The sequence below is a fragment of the Thunnus albacares genome, chromosome 22, assembly GCF_914725855.1.
Source record: "Thunnus albacares chromosome 22, fThuAlb1.1, whole genome shotgun sequence".
Lineage (NCBI taxonomy): Eukaryota > Metazoa > Chordata > Actinopteri > Scombriformes > Scombridae > Thunnus > Thunnus albacares.
Window position 1 is genome coordinate 7,892,519 of NC_058127.1, and position 22,158 is coordinate 7,914,676.

Consider the following 22,158-nt stretch of genomic DNA (forward strand, 5'->3'; position numbering starts at 1 on the left):
CTGGATGTGTAAATGAGCAACATTGCCATAGACATTTGTTAAGTGGTAATATGTCAACGATGTGTTTTGTTGCACTGCTCCCAAGTGGCCGAAAAAAAATCTATTAATGCAGGCTTAAAAATACAAAGTCTATACGACTTTAGTCAAGCTTGACAAATATTTTAATATAAAATAGGTTGTCCTGGACTCCTGGATCCCTTAAGGAGTTTCACAGAGAGTTTGATTCTATGCTTTGACTAATAATTTATGTCTGTTTGGTGTTTTTCCTCAGAAAAAAGGACAAATACCTTGTTTAAATCCTTAAAATTACATCTCCTTCTCCCTCAATAAAATCCAGAATCTATGAAAATGTAAACATTGTTCATTTCATTTTAACTGCTGGACACAAGATGCCTCCCTCTTCACTGTAATAGTCCACTCTCATTGTTTGTGCACAGGAGGCTTCAAGTTTCAACGCCACACTTGTGTAAATTGTATACTGGCCAATGATTGGCCACAAACTAGCTGTGATGTCACAAATCATGCTGGTAGATACATGTCTTGAACTCAGATTTAAGATGAGCACAGAGGAACTTTCTACTTGGGGAATGCCTTCTAGTGTCAAACTCTACACATACTGTATTGTACTGTATTTATTGGGACAATGTAGAGTTTTAAAACATAAATGTGAACATTTGATGCACTGCACCAGAGTGAGCTTGAAGCTAATTTCATCTGCAGTCTCTTACAATTACTGTACATCATTCTGCACAGTGAAGGAACATGAAGAAAAACACATCTTTGAGTGGAGGGAGACTTTAAAGCAAGACTATGTAACATCTGCTGAGCAGCAGCAACAGCGGCCTCTGCTGCCTCAAGTGGTAATTACAGGAAGCTGGTGCATTTAATTCTGTTGATAACAAGGAGACCAAAAATCTGTCAAGTGCGACTAAACATTTTTATTGGTCGCACTGATGCGCCTGAAATTTGCACTTTCAGATATCAGCCTTATTTTACTGTTTCCTGATCACTTTCAGCCGTATCAGATCTGTGTTAAATTACTGCTGATGAAAACATTTTTATGAGTACTTGTGGATGGGTCTTCAGCTAATAAGCAACGGCTGACTTGCCTGATGAGCCCACCAATATGTAACTACTGTATATCATTATCAACAGAATTAAGATACATACTAGCAGCCACCAGACTGTATTTTCCACAGTGTGTGGAGATGATGTGGATCATAATAACACAAGTCAGTCAGTATAACGCTAGCTACATTAGCAACTACATTTTAACACACAGCTGCTGTGGTTTCAGATGTTAACGATCACAGAAATAAGATCAGCCAGAAGCACAGCGAGGGATGTCACAACAGTAAGTGCTGAAGTCTGTTCCCCTTTCAATAGTGTTCCCTTGTGTAACAATAGAGTGGTACCCTCACTACAAGGTAAAATAAGTTGTTAAGGCTGTTGGAGATGTGCTGTTTGCTGAAGGTGTACTAAGAGCCTGTTGTCTGCAGCTCTTTATCAAACTGTGCCTGTTTCTACTTGTACTCTTCCTCTCTGTATTATTTCTAACTGCCACGCTGAACAAATAGCTCCAAATATCTCTAAATCTTGTTGTGTCGTCTTGTTTTTATTGAAGAATAGCACCACAAACTCAAGCGGTAAACACATTTCATGTCCTTTAAACTCTTCACAAGTTTAGTTTGTCAGTGGAAAGCTTTTAATATGAAGCGGCAGCAGCAGCAGGAACTGGGGACATGCAGGTAACTACTATTTATCCTGCTCAATCCAAGTCACGTAGTGCAAGATCAGGCGTTCGGGGTGCAGAGTGGGAATGAAAGAGCTGCCATTCTCCTAATTACATGTCAGCGTACCATTAAAATGATTTTAAAGCTGTTATTTTAATGTAAAATAGTTGCATAATGTTGCTTTAAGTTAAATAAACATTAATCTAGTTAGTTTTGACTAATTTTCAAATCCCTTTTTTCCATTTTCACAACATTCTTACAAGATTACCAAACTCTGCCTGTGAGGTAAGCTACTGGTGAATTCATGTCTCTGGTTTGCTCATAAATAGGCCACAAGAGGCTTTAAGGGACAAACCAGCAAAATGTAACAAGTTAAACTTTTCCATTTTGGTTTGAACTGAAGAAAACTGTAAGTGTGATTAGATCATTATTTTGTCTTTTTTTGTAGATCACAATGTTTCACAGTATCAGTGTGTGTGTTTTTTTTAGCTGTGGGTATTTTTTTATTTCTTTAGAGAATGTAATGGTTCAGCAGATAAACACGCATGTCAGATAGCTTATCGAAGCAAAAAACTCTGTCTACTGTAATTGAGATAAGCTCACCCCCCGCCGCAGATATTCCCTCCAGTCATACAAACCACCAAACACGCCTGAATGAAAACAGCTTGCAAGGGTGCACACAAAAGACATGCAGACATAAACACAAACACATATATACAGGGTTATGAAGCGGTTTTATACCACCCAGAGCGATTGTGGTCTGCAGTTGATTAAATGCAGCACTGAAGTGACTGGAGTGATTCCTGGCCCACTTAGCTCTATTTTAACGCCAGCAGCCATCTGTTTGTATGTGTGTGTGTGTGTGTGTGTGTGTGTGTGTGTGTGTGTGTGTGTGTTAAATGGCACAAGAAGAGAAAGGTATTAAAGATCCTCCAAGTGGAGTCCCCTGCTCCTGCCTGAGGGTGTTAAGGTGCATTGCCGTTCCTTGAGCTCTGCTGACAGAGTTTGCTTCGTTAATCCGTTAAAACAAAATCTTGAACCCTGAAGACAATGTGCTTTTTTTTAAAGTCATGGTAGAATAAGTACAAAAGCTCAGTTTTAAGCCCCTTTACACAGAGATTTTGGACTATCTTAGATAAAAGTTGATAATCATGTCTTGGGATCTTGGGTCCACCAATGGCGGATTTGGAGCTTTGACGACCAAAGACAGATTGTGACTGTTGCTACAAACCAACTTTTACAAACCAATCAATAAGAATACAACATGAAATAACCCAGAATACACTGGTGAGTACGCCTAATACCACTGCTAAAAAAATATTTACCTCAAACTTACTTTGCAAAAATCAGTATTTCATGTAGCCGTCTTCTCTGACTGCAAATTTCTTCACATTCTCCTTTTTTTAAGTTTTTCGAAGCCATAGCTGGTTCATTATTTCACTACATTTGCAGAAGATGAGAGTGGTGCAGCTGGATGACACTAGCTTATGATGTGTAAACATTTTATTGCAATAAATCAATAGGAGTTCATTATACCATCTGACACAGATTGGGACCAAGTCTTTATTAGACCTGTCTCGCAAGGCGTGACATGTAATGAACTTGTAAGATTGCTGATATCACACTATAGCCACCTAACGCTACGGTTAGACAGCAAATGACACAAACACACAAAGTTTTTGTTCAATAATCTCCTTTTGTGTCATCCACCATTGCTACTTCTTTGAAATTTTGGACATAACTAATAATACGGTAAAATGCTCTACATGTCTGCCAAGTTTCAACGCTGTTTCTTGGCCCAGATTCTACATCAAAAATGCTTTACATCCAGTTAAATGTTGGCACCAAATGTTTGAAGACATTGTAATCCAGAGTTTTGCACAATCGCTTAAAATAAACATTCTGTTTGGCAAGTTGTCTCCATTTGCCTGACAGAATTGTCAACTCGTTACAACTCAACTTGATGGAGTGGGTGGATTCAAAGGTCTGGACCCAGGCAAGATTTCCATCTCTGCATGCAAAACAGTTCCGCACAAATAAGTAAATCAGATCCAGTACTTTTGGAGGCACCCAACTGCGTTACTGCCAGCACTTCGCTTAGTAAGTACAGCCCTCTGTGTTGGATCAAAGCTAATGAAGTGCCAAAAAGTGATGTCTGATTTCATTCCAAGTGCTGGAAGCCAAAATCTTACAGTATCCATCAATCAGTGCACCCACCCATTCATGGTAAGTTTTTAATGGTAGGTATAAATAATTACAGAAGACATCATACAAGCATCCGTTTTCACTTTTTCCCAACTGAGTATTTCAAATTTTTCTTGGATTTCAGAGGTTTTGTCTCTCAACACCACAATACATTGGCATAATTTGATTATATTACCGCAAATACATTTTTTATCCAAAGCAACTGTAATTTGTCGCCAACATCAGGAGCCATCTGGCACTTAGTGGCTTGCTCACTGACATTTTGATGTATTGTCAAAAAAAAAAAAAAAGAGGTGGGCATCCATAAAACAACCCTTATGATTAATGGATGTCTCACTTTAGAAAATGACGTACAGCTGGTGACCGTTGAGACGCGGCTTTCACTTTCAAAGATCAGCTGTCAGTCCTAAACTAAATCACCAGCGCTGCATTCACAGCTCTCTGGTTTGTCAGCAATGTTCTGTATTGTTAAGTGTGCAATTTCTTCTTATCTGTTCTTATTTATGTAGATTTATTTGTCCACTTCATGTGGAAACCAGCAGCCGTTTTGCAAGAGTAGATGACCACCGAAATGGTGAATATTACAAGCTTATCTTTCTCTGCCTCGGTGTCTGTTGTTTCCCCAGCATCTCTATTCTTGAGTGTGTGTGTGTCAGTTCAAGCCATATCTAACAGTACCCATGGGGCAACATTGCTGCACACTGAAGGCAGCTAAAGGCATTTTCACCTTAAATCATTTAAGACATAAAAACAATTTCAAGTTTCCCTTGTCTGGTGTATCACCGGATCAACCGAGGTTGGTGATTTGGAGCAGAGAGAGAGAAAAAAGGGGGAAGTATGAAGGGTTAAAACATCTTAAAAACAGAGGGAAAGGAGGAGGGAAGCAGACAGACAGAAAGACAAAAGAAAGAAGGTAATACAGACAGCGATGGAGACGAGGGGAAAGCAAAAAGAGCAGAAAAATGAGGTTGGAGAGAGTGAGATGTTCTCAAAAAAAAAAAGGTAGAAAGAGAATGACTCAGACAGGGATGATTAGAGGGAGAGAGAGGAGAAAGAGGGAGAGCAGGAGGATGAGGGAGACGGGGGAGGAAGAGTGCGGAAAAACATCTTCCATGCCTGCTTTGTCTGTGTTTGAAAATGGGCATAGGATGTAAAATATAAAGTCTGAAATAACCATGAGAGCTGCAAAAAGGTAAAGTTTCTCCAACAGCAGGTCCACTTCACTTATTTAGTATGTTCTGGTGCTTTTAAGATCTATAATGTTAAAGGAAATGTTAAGATATTGTATAAAAGACTGAAGATAACAGCAGGAGAAAAAAAAAAAAGAAATTGCATTTTTTCAATTCCCAGCTCCTGTGATGTTGTAGCGATTAAAAAGGAAAACATGACACAAATAAAATTAATCATCACATCTCGCTGTCGACAAGAACATTAGGATTAACGCACCAAAATAAATTCTGAAGCTTATAATATCTTAAATCTATAAATCTTATCCTATAATAAAAAAAGATAATTCCAGTTTATCACAACTTGGGTCTAATTTCTGATAATTGAATGAGATCTGTGAGACATTGTAAAACAAATAGTAAGCACACTCTTTTTAATGATGTCACCTCATATGAGATATCATTGACAGCAGCTGTGAAAACTGTACAAATTGGACAAATGGTTCGCTGGCAGAATTACAGGACTATTTTTAAAAACACAGAGGAAGCCACAGACAACATCCACGAGTACACAGAGACTGTTAGTTCCTACATTAACTGGTGCACCTCCACGTTTGTACCCCTCAAGAACATCCGCGTGTTTCAAAACCAGAAGCCACAGCTCAACAAAGACATTCATAACAGGATCAAAGAACAGAACACAGCTTTCAGATCTGAGGATGAAAAAAAAAAAAAAAAAACAGTATAGCCTGGCCCGTTATGCACTACAGAAATCCTTCAAAGTAGCAAAACTTCTCTCAAGAACTGGGAAAGTGTTACCTTGGCAACAACACTCGCTGTATGTGGCAGGGTATCCAGGCTGTCACAAACAACAGAGGTAACCGGTCCCCATGCAACAAGATGGACACCAACCTCTTTTGCTGTTTACCTCACGCCCAAACAGGTCAGTGGACGACGCGGTGGCCCTCGTCCTCCACTATACCCTGGAACATTATATATATACACACACATATATGTATGTTTGTGTGTGTTAAACATGGTTAAAGTTCCAAAACTTGAGGTAAATGTATGTAAAAATGCTTCCTTCAAGTCAAAAGCCAGTGTTCAGCCTGCTCTGAACGCTCTGTTGGTAAGTTATCTCTACTTCCATGTCAAACTGACGTCAGATCGTTCACGCATGTCCACAAACGGCCGTCCGTTCCGTAGCCTTTGTTGCTGCCACCGGCCGTTGACGTCGTCCTCTTGCATATTTTGGATCTTATTCGGACTCAAACATGTATGGATGTTTGAGAAGTTTATATTTTGAGTAAAGAACAGGAAAAAGAAGCGATATCCGACTACGAGTTTGATTTTGAAGATTTTTCTAGGCTCCAGTATGGATGTATAAAGAGAACTGGATACAGCGTTGGAGGCGGGCCCCGTTCATTCCTATGAAAGTTGCTCAGAGGAGCATGAAGCAAAAAAAAAAAAAAAAAAAGACTTCCCGGTATGAAAGTACCCATAGAGCAAGCGCAGTAGTGACCTTCGCTGGCCGAGTCGGCTACTTCCGGTTTAGCCCTCCGTCTAACTTGAATGGGGATAAAACAATTCAATCAAGCGGCTCTTCTAGGCTTTTGAAATGTGATCGGACCAAACGGATTTAATTCTGATAGTGAGACAAGTCATTTTGCGGGGGTTGTGACGCTCAGAAAAATTTATTCGCTGATTTAAAGACGTCTCTTTCACAATGGAAGTCTTTAAGCCTGGCGCTCTTCCTGTATCCAGTTCCCTTTATACATCCATAGGCTCCAGAGGTGGCGGATGCCTGCTCAGAGGCAGCTTTCGGAAGCTAACCAATCAGAGCAGAGTGTGCTCATCTGGAGGCGGGCCTTGAAGAGACAGGAGCTAAAACATCCTGTTTCAGACAGATGCTGAACTGAGGGGCTGCATAAAGGACCAGTATGAGATAAATAAGGAGTTTTTTGAACTGAAAGTCATGCAAAGATATTCCAGTAGAGCCCCAGTATAAAAATACAGACCTGGAATTGTGCATATTATGTCCTCTTTTAGCACAAGCTCTGGCAACATTCATCTGATAAACAGCAGGAGCTGTAGGTTGCCTCCTGGTCACATTAGTACATAAATATGCCTAAAAATATAAAAACGGAGAGCTGGAGGAGGATTGTTTCAGGTAAAGCAGCAATAAGAGAGATGGAAAACATACAATCCTGCATCACTGTGAAACTGAGAGCGAGTGCAAGAGAGATATGAATCTTCCTTAGCTATCCGGAGCATCTGGCCTGAAAAAGGTTAATTTGATTTAGTCTGGCCATATTCATTGCAGAGAGGCATAAAAATGATTCATAACGATTTGGTCTAATATATCTGCAGTTACTTTATTATAATAGGTTTGATGAGAATGGAAAAGAGGGGAGAGAAAATGAGAAGAAGAGGGAGGAAAGTGGGGAAGAAAGAAGAGAAAGGGAAAGAATTTGAAGGAAAAACAAGGGAGAGAAAGTTGATTTGCTTGATATCTTGAAATTTAATTGAATAAAATGTCAGAAAAAGGTGAATATAGGCTTCTTTTAGTCAAATAAGACTCTACATTCACAAGGCACTTCCTCCTAATTTATCATAATATTTAAACCTTGCCAGACAAATCAAGAAGTGCCTGCAGAAATTGGTGATTATATTCAATTCTTTTATTCAAAGTAATGAGATATTCAAAACGATCATTTCTATGCAGCACAATACGCTCCTCAAGACTGAAAACTTTCCCATCAGATGACGATTTGAGGAACTGGCAGATAATCAATGTGCAATTTTTTTTTAATAACACCTCATATTGGGAGGTTTGTTGCCATGTTTTCGTGCCAGAAGACGTCAGAGCCTGAGAAAACGGTGAAAGACGGAGAGACTGAGGAGGAGCAGCGCTGTGCCAAAAGTTGTACAACTGGAACCGCTGCTGTGTTTGTGCGCCAAAAACTCGGAGTCTGAGGGAAGAGAGAGAGAGAGAGAGAGAAAGATGAGAGAAATTAACGTTACAATGGCTGCGGCTCCAACTTCAACTAGGGGTTTTCCAAACACAGTGTTTATAAAGGGTAATATGCTTTTCCTGGACACCAGTAATGTCTGAGTACTATGGATATCTGGAATATTTGTTTTATTTAAACCGCTTTATTTACTGTATTTAACCTTTATTTAACCAGGTAAGTCCTACTGAGGTCAGATACGTCTTTTATAAAGGGAGACCTGGCTGAATATGTAATAGAATAAACAGATTATCTCTCTTTATATCATACTGTGCATGCTGTTTTTTTTTTTTGTTTCTGCCAGATTTGCACCAACTTTTTTTGTTTCAATCACACAAACTGAGCGCCAAATCCTTCCAGCACAGACCAAAGTCACCCAAACACCACTTTGGCTTTCATTAATCTGCAGAACAGTCATTTCTTACACGATGTATTTTGTGTTTTTAAAGTTTCATATATCCATAAATAAGATATGAACACATCACAAGACGGCGGTTAAGGATTAAACATGGTTAATGCTAATATTTTTAGCTAAGGGCTTTTTTTTAATTATGGGATTAAAGAAAACATGTATTGTGTTTAATTAGCCATCCTCCTGTTAAGCACATATTAACAGCTTTTCCTTCGGTGAATACCTAATATGGCTCTGGGACTGAATATATACATTAACTTGAGAGTTAAAATATACTAGTGCTCAAAGGAGTTCATTAAAACAATTGCTGCTTCTCTCTGTTGTAAATGAAATATCTTTGTGTTTGCACTCATAGAAGTTTTTCACTATTCTCTGACAGTCCATAATGAAAGTAAATATCTTTTGTAACCCTAAAATGTATAAAAGGTTGCAAAAATATTACACTTTCCTCCATTCATAATGTCTAATTAATGTCTCTTGTACTCATTTCTGGGATGTTTCTAAAAGAATTAATGTGCAGCTGTTGATGACAGCTTAAAACCAACGGCATGAAGGGTATTTTAAGGTCTTGTTGATGTTGAAACTGCAACACTTTCATCCACTCTTCTTGCTTCAATGTCACTGTAACCAAATCCTTTCCCTAATTTTTCATGGTGGTTAGTTAGTGATCTGTATTAGAGATTATAACTATAATTATATGAGGCTGTTTTGACGTGAAAGGGACAAAGTACTTTTTTTTTTTTTTTATCTTGTAATCTGTCCAATTAGCTTTCATAGCATTATAATGAAAAGATAAAAGCATCATTAGCCCGTTCCACTCTATCACTTACCATTACTACATGGTATTTTTAGTGTTGCAACATGAAATATGCAGAGGACAATGAAACGCTTGGTCAACTCTGATCGCTGCTGCAGGTGAGGAAAGACAGGTAGAGATGCGGGGTAGAAAGACATTAGGGAGAGCAGGGATGTATATCGAATTAAGGGAGAGAAAATCAGGGAGCAGGGGGAAAAGAAACACAAGTGGAAAGACCTGGTAATGGATGAGACGGAGGGATGGAGCCGATAGAAAAAAGATACAGCATGGGAGTGGCTGGAGTCATTTCAGATATAAATAGTAGGACAGCTAAGTGGTTGGAGGCCGGGCAGCGATTTAATCCTGGACACACATGACAATGGAGGATGTTGCGATGCTGCCATAACGCCTCAGGAATCACACAGGCAAAAAAATGGTTTAAATGCTACAGTTTGCCCACGTTGAATTCTGGGTAATCTCTCAGGCACTGCTGATCAGAACGTAATTATTCTGGCATTTTAAAAAAAAAATGCAGTGTTTAGGAAGTGGCCTCAGTGCACATGCATTTTTTATATCAGCTTCATTTTCACATCAGTCCTCTAGGTGCAGGCTGGTGTATGTTCTATATTTATTATTATTATTATTATTATTATTATTATTATTATTATTATTATTATTATTATCATTATATGAAATCCAAAATGATTAAAAAAAAAAAAAATCAAGTTAAAACTATTCAGTACCCCAATTAAATGAAATCCAGCAATTAAAAAAGGTATAGAGGACAAAATAAAATAGAATCAAACACCCAAAATATAGTAAAATAAGATAAAACTGTGAAATTAAATGGTTAAAACACATAAAACACGTGGAACTGAAACATAAAACTTGCTGAGCTGAGATTAAAGAGGCTTTTTTCTTAAAAAAAAAAAGAAAAAAAAGGTAAGTTTTAAGAAGTGACATTGAACTCTTGCAGACTTTGAACACTATTTACTGACACTGTACACTATGTTCCTACTGTTTTTTCAATGTTTTTCAACACTTTCATACTGCCTGATTTATTTTGGCCTCTATTTTCAGAGCCTGGCTGATGTAACGTGCAGTTTCTCCTCTGGAATAAATAATCATCAGTCTGTCAGCTTGCCATTCACCCCAGCCAGCCTGGGAACGGGAACCTATAATCATCCTGTACAGAGCAGATGTTTTGTCACCTGGCTCAGCAGGCGTCACATGCTCGTCATTGAACTATTGGATGAATTGCCATTAAATTTGATGCACACGTTCACAGTCCCTTCAGAGTTAATTGCAATAACTTTGGTAATCTCCTGACTTAATAATGACATTCTCAGGTCAAAATTTGAATTTGTTCAATACTCTGGTTTATGACCAAATACCTGCAGTGCCAATTAGTGCTAAATACAAAAGTACAGCTGAGGATGATGGGCTCAGTTCAAATGTCAATTTCAAGGTGTAAAAAAAAAAAAAAATTACACGGTTTGATTTCAGATGAGGACAAAGTGACGCCTTCAATTAACGCTGCAGAGAAATAGCTTCACACTGAATCACCACTGTACTTTGTAACTCTTATTGATTTACTTTCCTCTTAATAACACAGTATTGTAAGAAGGGAACTGTCAGTATAAAAACCTGCTTTGTCATATGTTTCCTGTTTTCATACCTCTCTCCCCTTGTAACCTTCATCTTCTCATCTCTCGCTCTTTTCAGTCTCTTGGGGATCCGCCGACCAAAAGGTGAAAAAAAAAAAAAAAAGTCTTGTTTCTTGTCATGTTCAAACTTCTGTCAAAAACACTGGAGACAAGCAGCTCTCCGATGGCCAAATGTATGCATAATTTCTCTCCGTTTTGTGTTTCTCACACACTCTCGATCCCATTAGACATGCGGAACAACATGTCAAGAGGACTGCCATACGAAATGTCACCGCCTGCCAAGAAATAATCCCTTTCAGACTTCTTATATTCATGTTTGTATTGACCTGTCATTGTTGGGTGGTTGTGTGTATATATATTTCCTGTTCCTGTTAAAGAAACTATCCATCCATTTTTTTTGAATGACAGCAGAAAACAATGAAACGTCTTCCTCAGAGCTGCTAAGCCAAATAAAACAAGACACGTGTGTTCGTGTGCACATGCTTATCAATCTTGAACCCTAAAGGTCTGCTTTGCCTCCACTTGGCCCGTGCTATAATTGGTATTCAGTTTAGCCTCAGGCTAGTGCGTGCATGTGCAAGTATATTAAGTGCAAATTGTTGTGTTTCTATGTGAAAATCTGTGTGCATTCATATATCTTTTATGCATGTTATGGTATTAATATCTAGCAGGTCATAAGTGATTAAGATATATTAACGTGTGTGTTCGTGTGCACACACTTACCAATCTTGAATCCACTTGGCCTATGCAATGATTGGTATTCAGTTTAGCCTCAGGCTAGTGTGTGCATGTGCAAGTATATTAAGTGCAAATTGTTGTGTTTCTATGTGAAAATCTGTGTGCATTCATATGTCTTTCATGCATGTTATGGTATTAATATCTATAAGGTCACAAGTGATGAAGATATATTAACGTGTGCTGTATGTCGATGCAGTTATTAATGTTTTGTTTGTGCGTTCTCTGGGGTTTAATAACTACATGTGTTTATGAGCTGAGAGGGTTTGCATGATACTGAACTGTGCAGAAGCCACAATTTCCTTTGTAGGATTACTAGTTTTGTGAACAGATACTGTAGAGACTTTACAAACAGCGCTGAGCTGCTGGGATCAAAGCCCTCGCTGCAGGCAGCCCCCTTGATGTCCACGGGACAGGTACATGAGAGAACACATGTTGCTTATCTTGACAGTTCCATACTAATTTTAAACAACTTCAACTGCGGATTCATCTTTTTATTCTCTTCACAAGAGAAAACTGGTTGACTGCACAGCTCCACCTGCAGCTTCTAGGGATTTGAACTGAAATATCTCAACTACTATTGAATGAATCGCCATAAAATTTGGTACTGAACTGTAATAAATTCGGTAATCCTGTAATTTAAATAATCATAATGAGGTCACAAGTTTAATTTTTCCAATACTTTGGTTTAATACTTGTTAAACTAATGATATTCAGATACTCCCTTTTACTCACAATGCTGAAGCTAAATATCTGCAAATTCAATATGACTTTAAACGTCTACCACTGCTTTTACATTTAAAAAAAAAAAACATACATGGTAGCTTTTTACATAATCAATAGCTTAATGCAACAAATGAATGGAGCAGAACTGAAAACACTTGGCCTCCTACTGTTACAATGCCACAGGCAAATAGTGATAAATGAGGCAATATAACGCACGTGGGATTATTATAGAAACTGTGTACACAAGCATTGGATGTCTTACATATTAATTACTGTAAATATAGTGAAAATGTAATTATTCTTGACTAGTCAACTACAGCCCACGATGCCCACAAGTGGTTTCAGTGGTGGACTACATAATGAAACTCCAGCGTGCGCATATATATATTTATTTCTATTTATAAATGTGTCTCATTTGCATGCATATCGGTACCTGTTCGTGCATCTGTGATGCTCACCTTGTCTTGAACTTGTTGGAAATCTCTTACTCAAGTTATTTCAGGTTAATTATAATTGTTCTCCATTACCATCAGCGTGGCGAGAGATATAAGCAGATGCTGTCTCCTCGTCTATGAGCTTGATTGGATGTTTTTGCCTACAGGATAACCATGAAGTACACTTACTGAACTGTATCTACCAATTACGTCTCTCTCTCTCTCTTTACCTCTTCTTCTTCTATTATTATATATACTGTATACTCATATTTTCGGCTTCAGTTTCACTCTTTCATTTCAGTTTTGTCTCTCTCTTCCAGACACATACTGTATATCCCTTTTATCCTGTTTGGCTCAGCTCAGTTATCTCTCATGCAAATCCTACTCAGACACACACCAAAACATGCTCTTAGACATACATCTACACACATACACATCTCTCTCTCACCTCTGGTACTTTCACACTCATGTCCTCTTCTCATTTTCTAAACTGAATTAGCGTGGAAGTGAGGCCAGAGCAGGGCCCATTACCATAGCATAATTACATTCATTTAAGCTTCAGCTCTCTCCTCATGTCTCTCTCCTAACCCTGTGACTTTATCTTTTATACTTTTCCTTAACACTTGCCGTCTTGCTGTCCTTTGCATTAATTCAATTTTCAGCACCCCAGTGTTGTTGGCATGGACGTAATAATGGCAACATGTGAATGTCTGTTTGACAGCTTATAACATATAATAAGTTTACTAATGACACATGAAGTATTGTCATCCCAGACAATGGGAGTGCGATAAGCAAAAAAATTGTCAATGAGTTTTTAGAAAAGGCTTGTTGAACATGTGAAAGTTTTAAAATTGGCCACAAATATTCAACTCACAAGTACACAACTTGTCTAAAACCATGAAGGGGGATTAGACCAGAGACCATGAACACACTGCTCCAGTAGCAGCTTCAGGAAAAAAAAAAAAAAAAAAAAAAAGAATAGATTAAGAGTGGCAAAACATCAGCGGGTCCAGTGAATCACAGTTTCTGCCGGACATGGTTCAGTGAATCTGACTCTAACAGTTACTGCAGAGGGCTGTGGGCTGTTGGGATGAGATGTAACAGGGTGTTTGCAGCATCAGTGACCAGCTGAAATATCAACTAAGGAATATAATTAAGTTAGCATGGGTCTACTTGCATATGGAGTATCCAGACACTGTACTCCTAACCTAAAAAAAAAAAAAAACCTAAACAAAAATCAGTCATTTCAGCGAGTGCCCCAAAATGACATATGTTTACGTTCAAGTGCACAAAAGCCCTCTAGTGGCCATAGTTATTATGACAGGAGCAAAAGAGGAAAGGAGGTGACATTATAGAGCAACTAAGTCCACAAAAGGACAACAGGCTGGATGGATGGATCAACAAAATATCAGATGTTAGGACTGGAGATCACCGTTAACTGTTTAGAGTTAAGTTGTTTTTTTTTTTTTCCCCTTTTAACATGACCACAATGTTTCCAAAACCTTAACAAAGTAGTTATTTTAACTCAAACTGTGATCTTTCCCTAAACCTAACCAAACCTTAAAGCTGGAGTGCAGGACTTCTGGCAGTGAGAGTAATAACAAAAACAGTGTCATAATAATAATAATAATAATAATAATAATAATAATAATAATAATAGTTTTGAGCATCACAATGCCTGCGAAATGACTCGTTTCACTATCAGAATTTGATCCATTCGGTCTGATAACATTTGGAAAGTCTAGAAGAGCCGCAAGATTAAATTACTTTATCCCACGTTCAAGCTAGTAGAGGGACTAGAGAGACAAGAGACTTCTTTCATGTATACTGTGAAATACAGAGAGATTCACCTGCTGGTAATAGGCTTAATCAACATTGTGTGAACTTATTTGACAAGGGCTTGAATGTAACAGACGTTCATTTCTTGCCTCCCTTCATTGGCTTCCAGTAAAACACAGAAGTGACTTTAAAATTTTACTAATTATATACAAGGCCTTGTGTGTGCCTGGCTCCCTGCATATATAGCAGTTGTTGAGCCTACATTCTAGCCGTCGGCCACTCCGATCATCTGATGAAGGTCTTTTATCTATTCCCTGTTCCTATTTAAAATCCAGAGGTAACCTTGCCTTTACAGTTGTTTCTCCTAAACTTTGGAAAAGCCTTCCCCATCAGTTTGCCTTTGCTTATTTCTTGTCCATGTATATATATATATATATATATATATATATATATATATATATATATATATATATATACATATATATATATATACATATATATATATATACACACACACACACACACACACACACACACACACACACACACACCATAGTATTGTCACATCATGAAATATTGTTATTGTTCAACAGTAGTGATTTTAGAAGGTAGGAGGAAAACGCTTCCATGTGTCGTTGTTTAATTTGCTTAGTGTCCAGCACCTTGACAAAAGCCATTGTTGGAGGTAAAAAGGCATGTAGCCAAATTAGGTGCATTTGATAAAATGAGAATATAGGTCTCCCAGGCACTCAAGCACACAGTTTTCAAGTTAATTAAACCCCTTAACAGACAGTTTTCTACTTGTGTTTCCCCTTTTATCCAAAGTGCTTTTTACAATTTGCCTCCAATTTACTCAAACACCAATGGTGGCAAATTATCATGCAAAGCGCTGCCCTTACCGTTGGGAGCCATTGGGTTTCAGGGTCTTAGTCAAGGACGCTGACATATGAACAGGAGGAGCTTGTTCAGGGGTTAAGGACGGACAAGGAGGGAGGTGCTGCTGGCATTGTCCAATTGGAAGACTACTCTCGTGTAATGTACTTTGTACTACATTTTCAACCTACAGAACCTCTAAGGACTAAAACTTTGTTGATAAATGAGTGCCATTTACCAATAGTGTGTGTTATTCTTTAGTTCCTTGTCAGGCCAGGAGGGTCTTTTTTTGTCTGGGGTGCAAATATGCCAACTGGCAAATCAAACCTTTGGCTAAATGATAGTCGAAAAAAGGCAACATGAATGAAATAAAGACAGAAAGAACACCACACTTATAACACATCAATGCTGTTTGTCCCCTTCTTCTTCCTCTACAGGCCCTGATCTCTCCTCCCTGCCCACAGTGCCTTGTCCATACGGACTTTGCTGCCCTAATTGCCCTGTATACTGTACCATAAGCCCTATTCTAGTTTCTGTACTTGCCCCCATTTAGCCAAAACGTATCCTGCTTTGGTTAAGCAACCCAGGCACTTCATCTACGTACCTGATGAAGAAATCCTCCTAACTCCAAACTCTATAATTAACTGTCATTTAAACAAGGCACGAGATTAGAGCTTCAGGGACATAGATGCACACATTCACATGTGTCTGCAAAACCAGGATTTTTCTGTCGACAAACTGTCTGGTTAAATAAAGTTCAGAACAAAGTCGCTTTTCCTTTGCAAACATGTAGAGATATGGTCATTTTCCACATTTTCCAGCAGGCGTTATTCAGTATAATTCAGCTGTTGGAGTAAAATGACACACAGTAGAGCAAACTCTTGTGCAGTTATCCCACACAAATAGCTCCCCTCTTGTCGTTTTCACTGCATCCTACATGCTTCCACTCCACACCTCTCTTCCACCAGCTGTCCTCTCTCTGCTGTAAATAGCAAAGTTACCTTCAAGAGAGCAATTACACTAATTACCCAGAGAGGGTAAATTAGCACTATTTACTGATTCAGCTGCACCATATATCGTTAGGGTTAGAGTAGCTATTTATGGCGATCGCCAGATAGCAGGTGAAGGCTCAAGGACGATAATCTTTTATTACTTGAGTTTAAATTACATATGGTCATAAATGGTAGGACAGTGATTTAAGAAGTCTTCACGTCAATGAAGTACAAGTAGGAATACACAAAAATGTTGTATTACAAGAAAAAGTTTCAAATTTGCATTCGATTTTTTTTATTAAAAAGGAATAGTTTGACATTTTAGGAGACACTATTATAGTTTCTTGCCACTTAGATAAGATGATTGATACCATTCTCATGTTTGTACAGTAAATATGAAGCTACCGCTAGCAGCCAGTTAGCAAAGCTTAGCATGAAGACTGGAAACAGAGGGCTCTGTGAGAGTGGTATCAATCTTCTTGTCTAACTGGGCAAGAAAGCAACGAAAGTGTATTTTCCAAAATGTTGAACTATTTCTTTAAGTACATCAGAAACATGTCATTAAATGTCAAAATTAAAAAAAACTCATTTTACAGATATTTTTGGAAGAATATTACAGATGCTCCGATATGTTTTTGATGATTGTGATTGAGATAATTTTAAGTACTCTATATATTAGTTGGGCAATTAATCTATAACTCATACCATACTGTATTTTATAGGCTTATCATATGTTGTGGATGTAAAATCTTAATCTGTAGAGTAACTAGAACAAATACAGTTGTCAAATATGTAAATCTTTAATTTCTATTTGAAACATAATACGATAGACTAAAAGCACTGAAAATCTACATTAGAAAGAATTATGCAGCAACATGTCTTTCTGAAAAAATAGTGTCTACATTCTGTGGAAATCCACAGAAAAACATCAAATGTTGTTTTGACTATTTGTTTGGAAGAAAAGTAGTTCCAAAGAAAAAGTTAACAGCCAATTACATGGACTATCCAGAGTAATAAGAACGCCGTTTCTGTAAGGAGAATTTGCTACCGAATATTTTAAAATTTCAGTGCTTTGAGAAATGCCGTGACCGTACTCTGGTAGACATTTTAGAGATGATATCACAAAATCTGGGTTGAATCAACCCTTTACGTAGAATACCTAAAATCTGTTGAAATCTTCATGGCAATGTCAAGAAAAACACTTCTGCGGCTTTGAAGCTTTTCATACACAGTGCCTGGTTATCATGGAGGTGGGTAAACAAAACCTAGTCTATTCTACTTCCACCCCTGAAACAGTAAAGTGACAGACAGTGAAGCCTGAATGAAATATGTTTCCATTCACAAATATTCTGACATCTTAACAGATTTACAGTCTATTAGTGTTTGTGTGTGTGTGTGTATTACCTAAAGTTTGTGTTTTGTGAACTAGTGAGGTGTAATGTAAAACCATGCACTTCCAGTAAGTCACAGACCCATGTCCTCTCGGTCTCTCCGGGGCAATAAATCTTCTGCCTCTTACAAAAAGGTTACTGGGAACTCCAACTAATTCCATTACAGCAAAGCCAACAGGGAGATGACAACATCAGGCAGATGCACAAAAAGCACACAAAATAACACCAAACACTGATAAGTAAAATCCATATGGCTTCAAGAGAGAGATGGCAAATGAAGCTCAGGAAATGGTTGAGTCTGAGAGATAACGGCAGCATGTGAAAGCTGTTACACACATTCACTGGAGCCAAAATCATAGTGACATAAATCAAAAATAAAGAAAGACAAGAGAATCCAGACAAAAGAGCCATGATTACAACATTGACGTTATATCGGTTAAGCCATAAAATCTTTTAAACAGCTGGTATGCAATTTACCTCCTGAATGACAGCTATGAGCCAAACAGACCATAATTTCAGCTCTGGGAGGATTGCCATGACAACAACATCAGCGTCCCTTGCAAGTCATATTGGGGAGCATTATCAGAGTGGGAAAAAAATAAATCCATCATTGGTATCTTGTCTTTCCTATTTCTTTTACATTCATAGAAGAGTGGGGGTGCAATTCGTCGAGCTAAGACTCCTTTTTTTATGGGCGGCATCGAATTCTTTTGTCCTGGGTGACTCTTGACTTTATTTCGATTGGATAGCGTGAGAGGTATTAGTTGTCTGAACAGTCCCAAGAATCACCTCGGTGTGTCGGTCTGTTATTTTCTGGATGCTTAAGCAAGTTGTCATTCTGACTGCATGGCTAAGCTGCCCATCACAAGCACTGAATATTGATTGAGGAATGGCATTTGAGAAAAAGGACAGGCAAAAAAAAAAGGAAAGAAGAAGAGGACAGATGAGATAGAATCAGGGTTAAGTCACAACATGCTAAAATCCATTTGACCGATGTTGTGCGGTGATTTCCCCCCTGATAGGCCATGCCAATCAAAAGCTGATTAACCCTTAATGTAGTATACTTAAGGATTTACTACTGTTGTGCCCCTAAAATCTGCTGAAATCTTTGTTAATGCCAAGAAAACACTTTTTTATGGTTATATTTAGGGACTGGCAGCACTTGGTTAAAAGGTTAAGGGAATATGGTCTTGGTTTAATATAGAAAAGAGTCGGCAATGACTTGAAACGTACATCTTTACCAACCTTAACCAAAGTGCTTTTGTTGCTAAAATCTAACCACACGCAGGATGCAAACCTTGGTCTCCCTCTGACTTCAGAGCAATATATAAATGTGCTTCATTAACTCACAAAAACGTTGCCTGTGGACATAATCCAGGTAGTGATTAAAGTTGCCAACGCAATGTTACTGGGAAAACAGTTTAGTAATATATGAATATAAATTCTGGGAGACTGCGTTGGCTGATGGCGCTCAAACACACACCAGGGGTTCCTCCTGTGGGGGACGCAAATGTCTACCAAACTTCACGGCAATCCATCCAATGATTGTTGAGATATTTCAGTCTGGACCAAAGTGATGGACTGACAAACGAGCTGAGCCGTGTCGCTTTCATGGCTAAAAAACCTGACAATATGTCATGACAGTGTGTATTTAAAGAAGAACTATTTTAAACAGATGACATTGGCTGACAGGTCGCAGTGCCTGAAATGTCACAACCAAGTTTATTGAAGCTAAAACTGGTTAAGCTTAAGACAAAGTGCAGTTAATGCCATATTAATGAACTTCTAGCCAAATTAGCCAAGCAGGTCACCTCAGGTCGAAATAACACTAAAATACTGCTGTCAAGATAAAGTCATTAGTTGTCATTTACTGTATATTTTCTATTTGCTTTTGACCAGAGTCCCTTTTGCCTGTCAAGTTTGCTAATTAGCTAACTTGTGCTCCAAATATCTATCCACTGGATATTAATTAAACATTTACACCTACATGTTTCTGCCTTTAGAGCAGCTCTCGTTCAATTTAGCAGCAGAGATTAAGACACCGAGAGATGACAGATACATAGGGGGGTTACTGTGACATGATTAGAAAAGAAAAAGTTAAGTTGAATAGGACATGAAGCAGATCCAGCAAAGGACACAAGAAAGATCTCAGAGCAACATGAGGAGGAAGAGCAGGGTTGGATGTCAAGCTTTCAGCTGGGTCCTCTGCGCCCCGATTCCCTGAGGGCCACTCACGCTTTGTCAGTCGAATTAAATTAAAAAAGACACACAGAAAGAGAAGCCCACAAATCAAGCCTTTGAGAAGACATAAAAATGACCTAAGGTTTAGGGTTTGCCGAGTCAGAATCACACCACACATCACAGCTGCTGTATATCAAGTCAAGTCAATTTTATTTATAAAGCACCGAATTACATCAGAAGTTATCTCAGGGCACTTTTCACATAGAGCAGGTCTAGACTGTACTCTTTATTTTACAGAAACCCCCCCCCCATATGAGCAAGCACTTGGCCACAGCAGCAGGGAGACTCAAGTCAGCATGATTCAAGCTGTTCATGAATGTCCAGACTGGTTCAATTCACTCTGTTAAGGTTGAGCGGAGCAGGTAGACCCAAAGGCAAAAGACTTCAAGCTGAGCGAGGCTGAAGATTAAATTCTTTATAAAGGCTTGAGTGCAAGCAGAACAAACCGGCCAGACGGAAGAAACTAAACACAGGATCCAACAAAGACTGAACTGACAACCGGGACTTAAATACAAACAGAACTAATGAGGAAATGGGGGACAGGTGACTAGACAAGGAACAGGCAAGGAGCTGATAGGCTGAGGGGAAACACTGGGAGCAGAGCATGACTAATGAGACTGAATGCAGGGCAGGTGTGGAGGGAAAAGCAGGCTGAGGAAAACAAGACAAAACACGAAAGGCAATAGCTGCTCTGGGCTGAAGACACGTCAAAAACAGAACTTCATCTATAAGCCAAAGTCCACAATAAAGCCATCCAAAATCCTGTCTTTGAATTACATGAATATACCTTAAATATGTGCACATATCACACTTAAAACACAGGAAATAAACTTCTATCAAGCAGAGTAGTCTGTATATTAAAAGCTGCATGAAACAACATAAACTGAACTAAAAGACACTTTCACTTTAGTTTCTATGAGAGCCGATGTTGCATGCGACAGTATCTCAAGTGGTCCTTAAATATAATCTGCAACCTCTTATCTGTCCTTCTTCCTTCTCAGTCCAGTCTTAAACAGACAGAAAAAGCCTGAGGGCATCTGGTGGAGGGACATAAAGCCAGACTGGGACAGAAAATTATAAACACACTCATTGTTCTGTCATTCAAAAGCTTCTGAGTATTCATCAAATCCAAAAGACAAAGCGTGAGCAGTGACACAAAAGTAACAAAGCTGAAGCGTAAACCTGCATACAATGGTAACATGAGGTCACTTTTGTTCTAAGAGATAAATAATGGAGGTAGTTCTGGTTTTGAGACTGGAGACTGAACCATATATGAACTAAATGTTACAGTAAGTTTAGGGTTAGAAGGTTATTTTCCCAAATCTGTATTAATATTTTTGAAATATAAGAAACAGTCAAAAGTTTGGATACACTTATCATTCAAGTGGACGGAAAGGTGTGTCCAAACTTTTGACTGTTACTGTACTTTTGAGTTTAATCTTCTCCTAATGGCTGAGAAAATAATTTGTTATAATTAGGCCACAGCCGGATTTGGATCCGTATCTGCAAAGCCTAAACTCTGAGAAGGAAATCCGAAAAATCAAACCCAATAAACACACACATCGTTCTCATCAAAACATAATGTAAAAACGGTGGCTTGTTTTCATGCTGCTGTTTATTCATCAGTCTACAAAGTGAGATTTTTCCCCCACATAATTGGGAAAAAAGCATGCAAAAACAGCAACATGCTGCTTTGATAATGTAAAAGTTGCATAAAAGAAAAAGAGGATATTATGAATTTGCCTTTTAACTACCTCGAATTTACACTGCTCGCCCCTAGCTCATTTTAGTCAAACAACAGATGTCTCCTCAGAAATGATATCCATGTTTAATTTTCCAATTTGATTCTATTCTAATTTACAGTAAATCTCAGAAGATAGACATAATTTCTATAACTTTCATAAGGTGTTTAAGTGTTGATTCAAATTCTTTGTTAAGTTTGCATGAAAAGTTTCTCTTAAAGTCATTCATGCACTGTACTGTAGCACAGTGGTGCT

At 38.4% G+C, this 22,158-nt stretch overlaps 1 long non-coding RNA gene across 1 annotated transcript; it reads right to left on the reverse strand.

Moving 5' to 3' along the window:
• Positions 1-496: 496 nt before the first annotated feature.
• Positions 497-21,730, reverse strand: LOC122974401. Its single transcript, XR_006400382.1, has 4 exons — positions 21,721-21,730; positions 7,321-7,327; positions 5,697-5,701; positions 497-572 (listed from the first exon to the last, which is right to left on the reverse strand). It is a non-coding gene; the product is annotated as an uncharacterized LOC122974401 (long non-coding RNA).
• Positions 21,731-22,158: the final 428 nt, after the last annotated feature.